Source organism: Triturus cristatus, chromosome 12 (assembly GCF_964204655.1).
Source record: "Triturus cristatus chromosome 12, aTriCri1.1, whole genome shotgun sequence".
NCBI lineage: Eukaryota > Metazoa > Chordata > Amphibia > Caudata > Salamandridae > Triturus > Triturus cristatus.
Genome location: NC_140595.1, coordinates 367,837,803 through 367,850,196, shown reverse-complemented (window position 1 = coordinate 367,850,196; position 12,394 = coordinate 367,837,803). Strand labels below are relative to the sequence as shown.

Here is a 12,394-nt window from a genome sequence, read left to right as displayed (position 1 = left end):
TATCCATAAAACATCATACAGCCATAAAGCATTAAATGACAATAAAAAATTGGAAATTGTTGTACGCACAGTTTCTTTGCAAACTGCACCTAAAATTTCGCAAATATGCATTATCACCTGCAATGCAATAGTCAATTACAACGCGTCCGTCCCTACAACACCACCACAGTGCAAGTCTGACATATTTTATGTTATGTTTACTTGTAGAGCACGCAACTCACCCGGGGGTATTCTGGTGCTTAGAGAAGGGAAAACTGCCATATCCGGGGCCAATGGGATGAGCCAACATTTCAGCTTAGTTCGGAATTCTAGGACTCCTCTGGCAGCTCTCACACGAGGGGAGATCATGCCAGGCTGTCGGTGCCAGGTACGAAAAGACGCGGCCGCCGGCTCTGGCTCTTCAGATGCGAATGATTAGCATAAGCGGGCATGGCTCATTATGAAATGTAACCTTGCTGAAATCTTAATAACTAGTGCAAATAAAACAGCACGGAATCCACCCCACTAAGGCAGTGGCTCCTCACCTCCCAAGCTCGCCAAATTAACGTAGCAGTGGGGAATTGAATTTTTTCTTTATCACAAAACTTACACAAGGAAAAGGCATTTTTCCTGCTTCTAAATTTATTTTCAAACATGAAAGGTGTCAGGCATGTCATTCTTCATGGGGCTTATCCCAGATGAAGGAAAAAGAAAATGCACCACCTCTCCTGTAAACTCATCACAAAAGCAGTGGTATGCACCTGGGCTAAGATTGCCCCGGGGTGGGCAACGTGGCTTTTACTGGCGATCACCCACACTTCTCACCGATGAGACTATTAATTTTTCGCAAAGGATTTTTTTTAACTGTGCATATATAGGGGCAGATTTACAATAACTGGCGCATCCCTGCATATCAGCAGGGATGCGCCAGTTATTGTGCGTCACGGCTCCGCCACTATGGATGCACCGTATTTACAATGAGGTGCACCATGGGGCAAAAACCGACAGTTGCGTGACGCATCTGTGCCGTAAAGGCGGCGTATTGCTGGAGTTGAGTCGCAAGTGCGACGCAGCTCCAGCAAGGCTCTGGGGTGCCCTATTGTTACAATGCTGCGTCAATCCTTACACCTGCTTCAAGCAGGCACAGGGTTTTGACGCAGCATGGGCTCAAAATTGACTGAGTGAAATCTTGTAGATTTCACTCAGCCACTTATAGGAGGCGTTCCTGCGACGGAACGCCCCCCCCCCCACACAGGAACGCCTACTTCTGGCGCAGGGCTTAACAACGTGACGCATCATGTTGTAAATACACCGCAGCATGGTGCTGGTTTTGCGCCGCCGCTGCATCACAAAAGTGACGCAACAGCGGCGTAAAAGAGGCGCAAGGGGCTCGCAAATCTGCCCCATAATACTTTTTTGTTACTTGATGAACCTTTCTTCTTTCCTGTAGTATAATATTTGACTTGCAAAATATGCAAACCGTAGATGCACGGTACAAAGGCAGAATTGTGATTTGTACCAATGTTCTTATCTGTTTATTCTTGTAACCTACTTGATGCTATATTATGTAAATGCAAGGCAAAGACATTTCGAAACCTTACTCGAGTTCTGTCAAAGTAAGCATTTTCCTCCAGCGTTTCATTTCTTCCCCCACACATATTGATAATATTGGGTTGATTGATGCACTACAACCTGTTCCTGAACAACCTATGCAAGAACATTGGGATGTAAGGTCGGTGAGTATAGGGAATAAAATGCTACACATTTGTGAATGCCTCGAAATTCATTACATCGGGGTTGTAATCTAGGTATGTACGAAATTAATTTAAATGGTCATTTCTAACTTAGTGAAATTCCCACCAATCCCATGAAATTCTCAATGATTTAACAAAACCAGCATGAGAAGCAGCTACAACTATTTGTCATGAGCACACTCTCACACAGAAACCTCCAGCAACGCTTTTTAATTAGCACACATTTTACATAGATGCACTTTTTGGGGGGAGGGGGGACAAAAATAGATTTTTAGATTGGAGGATTGCTACCTTGGCAAAACGTCATCAGTGGAACTGCGTCACACTCTGTTGTATGGGAAATGCACTATGGGGCATATTCACAAGCCCCTATCGCCACAGGAAAGTCACTTTTTTTGACGTTCCCGTGGCGATAGGGCTGGCGCCCTATTCTCAAGGCAGCGTTAACCTACTTAACGTGGCTTAAAGCCACGTTAAGTGGCTTAACGCTGCCTTGAGTTTAGGTTTAGTTTAGCGTGAAAGGGGGCGTGCAGTGGGTGTTGCGGTGGGCGTACCACCGAAACACCCATTGAGTTTGACGCTTCCGCCTAGTATCAAGAGCGATAATACGAGGTAGCGTCAAACTTAAGACCTAGAAAAATCAGGTTTTAAGGTGGCTAAACGAGGAGAAAACCTTTATTTTCCTCGTTTTTGCTTTTCCCACGTGTGCTGCATGTAGCAGCACGCATTTAAAAAGCAAACTGGCATTTTCGGTTTGTTAATGCACAGGAAGGGACACCTTCCTGTTCATTAACAAACCTCCCTGCTCACAGACACGTTTGCGCTCTGGTGCAAGGGTGGATCTTTTGGTGATAAATCGTGAGATTGGGTAACGCCAGCCTGCACCACATTCTTGTGAATAGGGTGCAGACTGGCGTTTCTGTGACGGTGAGAGACGTTAAGCCAAGGAGGCTAACGCCTCTCTCCGCCACTTCTTTGCGAATATCCCCCAAAGTATTTCTATGTCCACACTGTTGACGCGTCCTTGAATTTCCCCTCTTATTCATGACCTCTTGAAATGTACAGGTGCAAACTATATGCATGTAATGTGTACAAGATGAACACTTAGCCCTGAACCTGAGTTGCACTTTAGTGGGTCCTTGGTAAAACCGCACTGATTTTGCAGGTTCTGTCAAGGCAAATCATCCACTTAAGGAGAAAGAACCCATGGATTAGGAAATTGCCATTCAGGACTGATATTTCTTGTCATGAAAGCACATGGAATCCCCTAGTCATGCAGTCTTACCACATGCATTCACCATCTGCTCTTTGCAGATGGTAAACGTACGCGTGCGCTTGTGGTTGGGTGGGCATGAGGGAGGGTGTGGGCCGGAGTTGGGCAGAGAAGGGAATAGTTTTTCAAGAAGGTGTTACCATTGCATGCTAATATAAAAGCACAGAATGAGGCTTGCCTACTGCTGCAGCCAAAGCCTCATGCAATTTTTCTGGTTAGAATTAGCGACTAGAACAATTGTTTATGGATCCCCCATACCCGGTTAAAAAGGGTGAGGAAAAAGCACGCGTGCCCTAATAATGCATAACCAGATTAACGCATGCGTTTATGCTCTACAATACTTGTAATCAGGATCATTGGCATGCAAATATTTCACTTGTGTTCTCTTTTCTAGATCAAGAACTCACGTCAGACATGGACGTTTTTTACGGCATAAGTCTACATTTTCTGTTGTGGATCATGTACATAAGACTGCACATACGCTTTTTATGGCATACACCTGTATTTTCTTTTCTGGATCATGCACATAGTCAGCACATGCACTTTATATGGTATAAGCCTGCACTTTCATTTAAGGATCATGCACATAAGCGAGCACATGCACTTTTTTTTATGGCATAAGCCTGTATTTTCTTTTCTGGATCATGCACATAGTCAGCACATGCACATTTTTATGGCATAAGTCTATTTTCTTTTCTGTATAGAGCACTTAACTCAGAGCACACTCTTTTTAATGGCATAAGCCCATATTTTCTTTTCAGAGTCATGCACGTAAGTCTGCACATGCACTCTTTATGACTTAAGTCTGTATTTTCTTTTCTGGATCATGCACATTAGTCAGCACACACACTTTTTTATTACATAAATCTGTATTTTTTACTGAATCATGCACACAAGTCAGCACACACACTTGTTAATGGGCATGAGCTTGCATTTTCTGTATTTTCTTTTCTGGATCCTGCATATAAGTTAGCACATACGCAATTTTATGACATAAGCCTGTGGTTTGTTTCCTGGATCATGCACATAAGTTATCACATGCACTTTTTATGGCATAAGTCTCTGTTTTCTTTTCTGGATCATGCACATAATTTAGCACACACACTTTTTTTATAGCATAAGCCTGTGTTTTATTATCTGGATCATGCACATATAATTTAGCACACACCGTTTTTTTAATAGCATACGCCTGTGTTTTCTTTTCTAGATCATGCACATAATTTAGCACACACACACTTTTTATGGCATAACCCTGTGTTTTCTTTTCTGGATCGTGCATACACGTTTGCGCATGCACTTTATTATGGCATAAGCCTGTGCTTTTTTCTGGATCATGCACATAAATCAGCTCATGTACTTTTTTTTATGGCATAAGCCTGCGGTTTTTGTTTTCTGGATCATGCACATCAGTCAGCACGTACTTTTTTGTATGGCATACGTCTGTTCTCGTAAAAAAAAAAGCTTTGTAAACCTGATCAGTTGAGTCATTTGTGTTTTCCTAGCCCTGCAAACGGCATTTCATTGTAGGATTAGATTCACAGGACCAATTCTAACAATTGTAGAAATGATCTGTCACTGCAATTTGCTCCTCACATTCGCACCCTTTCAATAAAAGTTCCTTTTCCGAGTATCTCTTGTGAAAACGTCCAATAATATAACATTTGTAGTAAATAAACTCTGAAACTTGCCCACGTTTTTAAACCTTGTATTCACTGGGTAGAAGTGGCCCACGTAAGTCGATCTTTCCGTTCCCTGCCAAACGCAAACCAATACAACGCATTGTCATGTAGATGCAATTTTTATTTTTAATTTGCATTGCACCGAATTTGCTGTACGTCCAGCTAATGAATATGCAAATGTACAGCCACATCTGGTTTACAACAGAGCAGCAATTACTTTTGCATTAGGCATGCTGCAGTCGAAGAGTAGGGAGAAAAAAAACAGTAAAGGAGGGATATTCCCTGGTGGAGGACAAGCGATTTGCCCAAGGTCACGGTGCGAGAGTGGATTGGCTGCGATTCACACTTCAAGACATGATAAGGGGTCTCAGATGACACATGGCTGTGCTCTCGCCCTGGAGCTTCACTGCTAGCCATACAGAACAGCAGTCATTTGAGAGGTGACTTCTTTTAAGATGTGGCTCTCATGAGCAAAATGCAGCGTGTGACGCTGGAAACTAAATGCCATCTTCTGAACTCATTTCTGTTTTGACCTTTTGGTAGTTTTCGGGCCGAACTCATTTTCTCATCTTGGCGACGCGGTACATGAAACAGACTCTCGCAGGCGCCTGCTCTCAAAACAGGGCGCCCCGCGTGTTACTAACTCACATTTCAACCACGGGCAGCATTGAGATACAACCAGAAACTGGGCAAACACGTAGAAAATATGATATACTTTGCTCTAGTAGAAAGTAGCTTTAAAAACAGTCCACGTGAATATTTGAAGTTGTGTCAGGAATAGGCTATAGATGCAGTCCCAGAATGGAAGCTTTTTTTTCATGAAATACAAGCATTGAATTCTACTGTGGATCTCACATTCATTTCCATTTAACAACGAAAAAACATGAATTAGCTGTGGTGTTGGACTAACCAAGAGATAGTTCTAAGAGGGTTAGAGTTCTTTGAAGAGGTTAGTTCCCTAACGATTCACAAATAAGAAACAAGTGACCAACTCAACGGCACATAAAGACGCAAAGCAGTTTGCGGCTACAAAAATCCGGGAGCCTGTTTGACACCCCAGAGTTCCCACGACTCCAAGCGTGGACTTTCTACTGATCCAAATGTATCAATTTTCATTACTGAGATTTTGCTGCGAATCATACATTTCCGAACATTGCACAGAATGCTGCGCTCTGTGGGAGCCATACCCTCAAGGTCTTATTCGCAGCTGGTTATAGAGCGCTCATTGGAGGAAACGCTTGAGCCGGAGATACGAATCACTTGGAAGTAAGACAATAAGCACACAGAACATGGTGTAGTCAGAAGTTTCACGATAATCTTCAAATGCGTGGCTGGTTCACCAAATTCGATAGAAATTGTGCTTTATCGAAAACTCCGCTAATACATACAATGGGAATCTTCGTAATGAAGCATGACCGCCAATGGTAACAGATAAGTGTGATGCTGTGGGTATTTGTAGAGCAAGAAAATGCTCTTAGGGGCTTCCACTTGTGCTTCCGCATTCATATCCAGTTAATAAGAACAGGGGAGAGATAGCCTGCCTTGGCTGTATTGTGCCTCTGTGTTGTGCATGTCTTTGTGGGTGATGGGCAGGGATATATTATTAGAATGGGCGTGATCTATCAATTACTTACTGCTACCAGTAGACACACTACAGCCTCTCTTACTGCTCACATCATACTTCATAACATGTCGAAGAATGGTAGCGTGTCACTAAAAAACTTTACGTGCCAGCGAAGCAGCGTAACAAATTGGAGAGCTGCTTATGTGTGCTTCTACAAAAATTGTTCAATAAAAGATGTATGATCTTGGAAAACACGATCCCCTCAACTGACATGCACATGTTAATAGCAACAGTATTAGAAATAGTAATAATAATAGTACTTTAAAAAAAATGTATTTAAATAGGGCTTCCTATCCCAATTTACACGCTCAAAGCACGAGGAAGTAAGTATGACATTGATGCTAACTCAAATTTTCAAGAACATTTACCTATTATGTGTAAAAAGCAAACTCTGTGCTTTAAATTCTGCCTAATGAGCGGTTGTAAGAAACATATATACTCCTTCATTGCTTTTCACCAATGCATACAGAGTACCTAATACACAGGGAACTCCTTTTACACGCAATATGCAAAACCTGCCAGTGAGCAAGGAGGGAGGAGAATTTATAAGCAGGAGGTAAAAAGAAAATGGTGGTTACTAAAGTCAAATCTACTCTGAAGATAAGAAGGTAGGTATTGAAAAATTTTGGTATGTGAAAAATTAATTAAAGGTGCATCACCTGGCCCTCTTTCCTGTTCCAAATTTGACTACTATGAACAAAGTCGAATTGAAAGTTGGATTCCAGCCCCTACATGACTGGAAAGGATTGAAACCTAGAACTTTGGGCAGATTTTCAATCTCTTTGAAATAGCAATTCCTTGAAATGTATCTTCTCCTTTGGGATAGCTAAAACTAGCACCGATTGTGTCATTATCTTGAAAGGAGGCTTCTGGAAGTTGCAGGTTTGTGTTGGCTGTACTAGTCAAGTCTTTTAGAAATACATAAAGCCCAGGGTTGGACTGGGAAACCGCAAGTAACCCGGGCAAAAATGATCAAACCAGTCCGGACTCTTCGTCTACTCACTCAATCTCTTTCTTTCCCTTTATTCTCTCTCATCTCCCTCTCTTTTCCTGCCCTCTCTGTCTCTCTAACTTCAGCTTCCCTCCTTCTCTGTCTCTCTCTCTCTCTTGAAGCCTCACTGCGCCTGCTGCATTTAACCTCAGCGAGGTAGGGAAAGTAACAGAGGCACCAGGACATGGAGTTTTAAAACCAGCCTACAAAGGGCTCCAGCCCAACAGGGGAATTGTCCAGAGGAAGAGCAGGCCTGTCCAGCCTTGGTGATGCCCATATGACTACTCATTAGACTTTTGACGGGGCAGCTACGGTCTCTCCAGTATCAGCCATCAAGGTGGCTCAGCGACTTGAGCACCCACTGCTGACGCTTGTCTGAACTGCATGAAACGAGTTCAACCCATGGCACGGTCAACTCAGGATTCTGTCCTTTCAAGCGAGTAAACAGAGCACCAGTAAATTGGATACCAATGACAGCTGCTATTTACAGCACTTAGAAACTGAAGACCATAGCACCAGGGCACAAGTCCTAAAAAAAGAAGTGGGGGGACGCTGTCACCGGAAGTGACGAGAAGTGGGGGGGACGCTGTCACCGGAAGTGACGTCACAACAGGAATCTCATGGGTATTTATATGCCTTTAGATGAAAGGTGGTCTGCACCCTACCTCGCGGAGGCTGCGTTTAATCCCCCCGCAGTGAATGCAGGTAGACAGACGTTCTGAATAAGCTCTGATCTCGCTCCAGAGAGGCCAAAGAGTGAAGTCCAGCTTTTGGGCAGGGGGGACGGCATCCACCCGTTAAAAAATGGTAAAATAAGTGGGGGGACGCCGTCCACCCGCGTGGTACCCCGACTCGAGCCCTGCATAGCACTATATGACAGCAGGTTCTTATGTTCTTGCCTTTTGCTTGAATGCATTCAACAGATCTATCAGATAAAAGTTACTTTAATACATACAGTGTCTAGGAATGTTTAGAGGGGAGGCGGGGGCAGCATTTCAATTGTTTTACTTATGGGTTCAATACATGACAAAGCAAACGTTGTGCACTTGGTGCTAAGACACATGCTCATCTGGATTGGAAAATCTCCACATTAACTCTTTAATCACCAGCCAACCGCTGCATCAGGCGAGGTGGAAATGCCGACACAGAAGCGTCTATTCAACACACATCTTTCAGTGCACTCTGCATAATACACCAAGGACCTACAATTCAATCACAAGAAATTACCCTCAACCAAAACGACAGTATTTCGAACTAAATAGATTTCTTGCCGATTCACTTTTCAGGCCACCAAGAGGCTTAATTAACATCTCTCTGTTGCTTAAGGTGCATAATGCGGGCACCTTCAATGTTATTTTGCTATTCATCAAGTTTGATTGATACATGATGTGTATGTGAATCACATGTTACCATCTATCAACTCAAACTCTCTCCTCTCCGGATCCTTCTAACCTGTCATACATTTCTAAAATATACTCCCGAGTCTAAACAATACCTGCTGAATATTTCTCAGATGGCAACAGAGAGATCACGGCGATCGCACAAAGTACACAGCACCAAATTTAAGTAATGCTTTATAAAGGTGTAGGTTCTTTGCTTGCAAAATAGATAAGAATTGTTTCCTAGCTAGAAAAATGTTTTACTTTAGCAAAGATTTTAGAGGTGACAAGATATTACATTGTAATAACACAAAATTACATTGTAATAGAATAGGCTCTGTGGCCACATGCTCTGTCTTTGAAAGTAATTTTTTTGTTTCAGAATCTCTTAAATGTGGTTACTGTATGACGTGTCCCAGCAGATTTTAAACTCAACATTGGGACAGGCAAATTCGCCTTTCGTAGTAAAATAGCTCTGGTTGTGCTTCATTTGCTACCGTTAAGGTCCTGGATTTGGCCACCGCAGGCTGCTTGCAAAGACAATCTACAGATATAAGAGATTTTTTCCAAATTTAAATTAATCTGCTGATCTTTTTGGTCATTATATTTACAATGCAAGCTGATTAATTGAATATTGAAATAGCAGTGCATTTTCTGCTTGGTCCAGAACATGTCTTGTGAATATCATTACACTTTTAGAGTGAGGTGGGTGGGTGATTGATGGAGCTGTGTGATGCCAACTAAAAAAAAAAAACCTTTTGTCAATTCATCTTCCACGGCACAAACACCGCCCTGTCCCCTTGTGCTACTGTCATTGAGGTGATACATAATTTACCCTTATGTACCTGGTGGCTCTATTATGGGACACTCACACAATAATAAGACACCACCTTTCTATTAACAAAACACTTTGACCCCTGAACTGTTTGCACAAATGTACTGCCCTTTAAGTCCTCAGCTTGAACATGTATTTTAATCCATTCTAGACTGAATCCTGTTCCTTCGAAAGAAACCTGTCAGATTCCAAATGTCAGCAGAAATTCTCACCGGGACCAGAACACAACGTTGAACATACTATTCAATTTTCCTAGCATGATTTGTGTTTAGACTCCCTAATAATGACCAATTTAGCCAGCCTCAATTATTAGCAATTGCTCCAGAGTCTGAAACCCCTCTCCATAGTTTGATAAAATGTTGCATTTTTAACAGAAATTGCCCTTTGTGGGAAAGAAGTGTTGCTGTGAATTTTTCAATAGGAAAATTGCTCAGCGTGCAGGCATCTCAACGCCTTTACAGTTCATCCGGCTACACTGCCGCAAATAAGGTGACTTTGTCTGCCTCTTTTATCATGACGATGCCCTGACATACCTTGTCGCTGTCACTCGGGATTCCAGCAAGGTAGGACGTGCCTGAAGAATAGGCACTAATCTAGTTGGACCTGCAAGTTAAGAATCCCAATGCATATTTGACCTAAATTGTAGATAGAACGGAGATGGTGTAGCTATTCAACGCAGCAAGTTGAGTCTTCTGATGTTTTTTAAATATTATTTTATGATAAGATGAGGAATGTCACATATACATATCAATTTGTGCCAAAGTAAACCTTCCACACAGGTTCACGACAGTCATCACACGAGAAGATGTCCTGAGATTTAAATATGTCTTAATGACTTAGAATTAGGGTATAGGTAATTTGAATAGCATTGTGCAGCTGTTCTCCCTGTGTGTTTGAGACGTCATTCGAAAGCATGCGGTTGTACGCTGTGCATTTCATTGCTTGTAAGTTGTGCCTTTCATTGCACCGAAACCATCTGCCCCTGGTGCTAAGAGGAGGTTTGATGGACGTGCAGGGTCAGATGTGCATCAGAGGCAGCTTGGGTGAATGTCACACCATGACAAAGTGTCTTAGCAGTTCGTGTGTGCTGTGTACCTGCCACCGAGTAACACGTCTTCCTGCCATGCCAACATTCCACAGGCTGTAAATGTAAATGCCATCACAAAACGCAGCCCACAGGGCACTGTTTCAGCCCCATGGACCGTTCACAAAATGGGACGTTTGAGTCTACACACACACACAGCATCACGCAATTGTCACACAACAGAGAGAGATTGTTCATCGGCGGAGACGTGTTTCTCCTGGTATTTGCCATGGAGCGAGCTCTCGTTTCGCATCAGCATCTCTCCTAAATGACATAGCACACTGACGCTCGCGCCTGTGAGATCAGGCTGACCCCCGTGTTCGATCATACAGCGCACACTGTGGGGCTGTGGACGTGGCACCGTCCGGCGGGGATCCCGGCTGACAGCCCTGCTCGCCCATATGTGCAGTCGCCCCCCCCCCCCCCCCTCACCCCCAGACCCGTGGTCTGAGCACAAGAGCCCGGCAGGTGGCCATCCTCTCCGCTTCCCCCCGGGATGCTCATGAACGACGGCTCCGTGGGTGCAACGCCGCCCGGGCTCGGCGTGGAAATCAGGCGGCTAACAGCCGTGAGATAACGGCATCTCTCCCGCTGCAAGTTGCACATGGGCGCGTTTCCTATTCAGTCAATTAGAGAAGCAACTTCTGTGGAAAAAGCTCGCTCTGCGCCAAGCCGGGGACTTAGGGGCTTTTATCCGCTGCTTTACTGCAATCACAGCTCTGGGCTCCTCCGCAGCCCGAGCCCCCCGCGCACTTTACTTTCTTCCCCGAGTACCCTGTCAGGCAGCAGGAATAAATCATACAGGTTTTTTGTTTTCGCCGGGAGACCGCTGCCTTCCTTCCAGCGGACCTCTTACTCCCTCCAGTCATTTACATAGCCGGCTTGTGGGGGATTTGTGTTCTCAGCATGAGAACTGCAATGTGTTTCGGTGCATGAGCGCCTCTGTGCATCTCTTCACCACAATGATGTCGCCGGCAGACTTATTGTTCTAAATACAATAACTCGGGGGGCATGCGTTACCCGGTGCAGCGCACCCACACCTAGGCGCACAACTCACATTCCCCCACCATAACAGCTGCACCAGCGACGCACCAAAGCCAGCAGTTCCTTGAAATAATCAATTGTCAATATAGCCATCAATCACCCACCCCTCCCGGTCCCCGTCCAAAGAAATCCAGGGATCAACCACATCGGCGCAGACAATATGCAGAGCAAATCCTTTGCAAAGGGTACTTACTCCGCCAGTGATCGCCCCTGCAAGGTCGGCAGCGCCTCTGGAAGCAGCGGGTACCAAACGGTTTCAAAAGGCGCACTTCACGCAGATGCGCACATTGCCAAGCCCTTGAGGTTGCGCTGAGTGCATGCCTTCCCACTCGGACGGAGCAGGTGCCACGAGCCCGCGCGCGCCGCAGCTCCGTCCGCCGCGAGACCAAAGTGCTGCTAGGAAAACATCTCCCCTTCCTGCGCGCGAGGAATCAAGCGCGCCTCTCCGGCACAGGGCGATATTCCACAGAAATCCACTCATTCAGTGCGCGAGCGACTCCGGCGTGCCTGCCTGCTAACTGTAACTGTGAAGTGATGTGTAAAAGTGAGCTCGGAGCCTCCCCTGACAGCTCTTATTGGGCTGATCGCAGAGGCAGGTCTGTAGCTTTGAAATTCATAAGCAGTTTTTTTTTCATCAAGTAAGCACACAGGGGTGTAGGTGAAACCTGGAACAGAACCAGGGGAGCTTGATGGAAATGGCAATGATTAATATTTTGGGGAATTGCAATTGATTTAATGTTTCTTGCATGGAA

At 44.4% G+C, this 12,394-nt stretch overlaps 1 protein-coding gene across 1 annotated transcript in view; it reads right to left on the bottom strand.

Moving 5' to 3' along the window:
* CDH8 (cadherin 8) overlaps positions 1–12,161 on the bottom strand; it is an 815,205-nt gene extending 803,044 nt beyond the window's left edge. The window contains exon 1 of the mRNA XM_085636856.1: positions 11,836–12,161. The gene's annotated coding sequence lies outside the window, so the exon portion shown is untranslated. The remainder of the gene's footprint in view (positions 1–11,835) is intronic.
* Between the last annotated feature and the right edge of the window lie 233 nt (positions 12,162–12,394).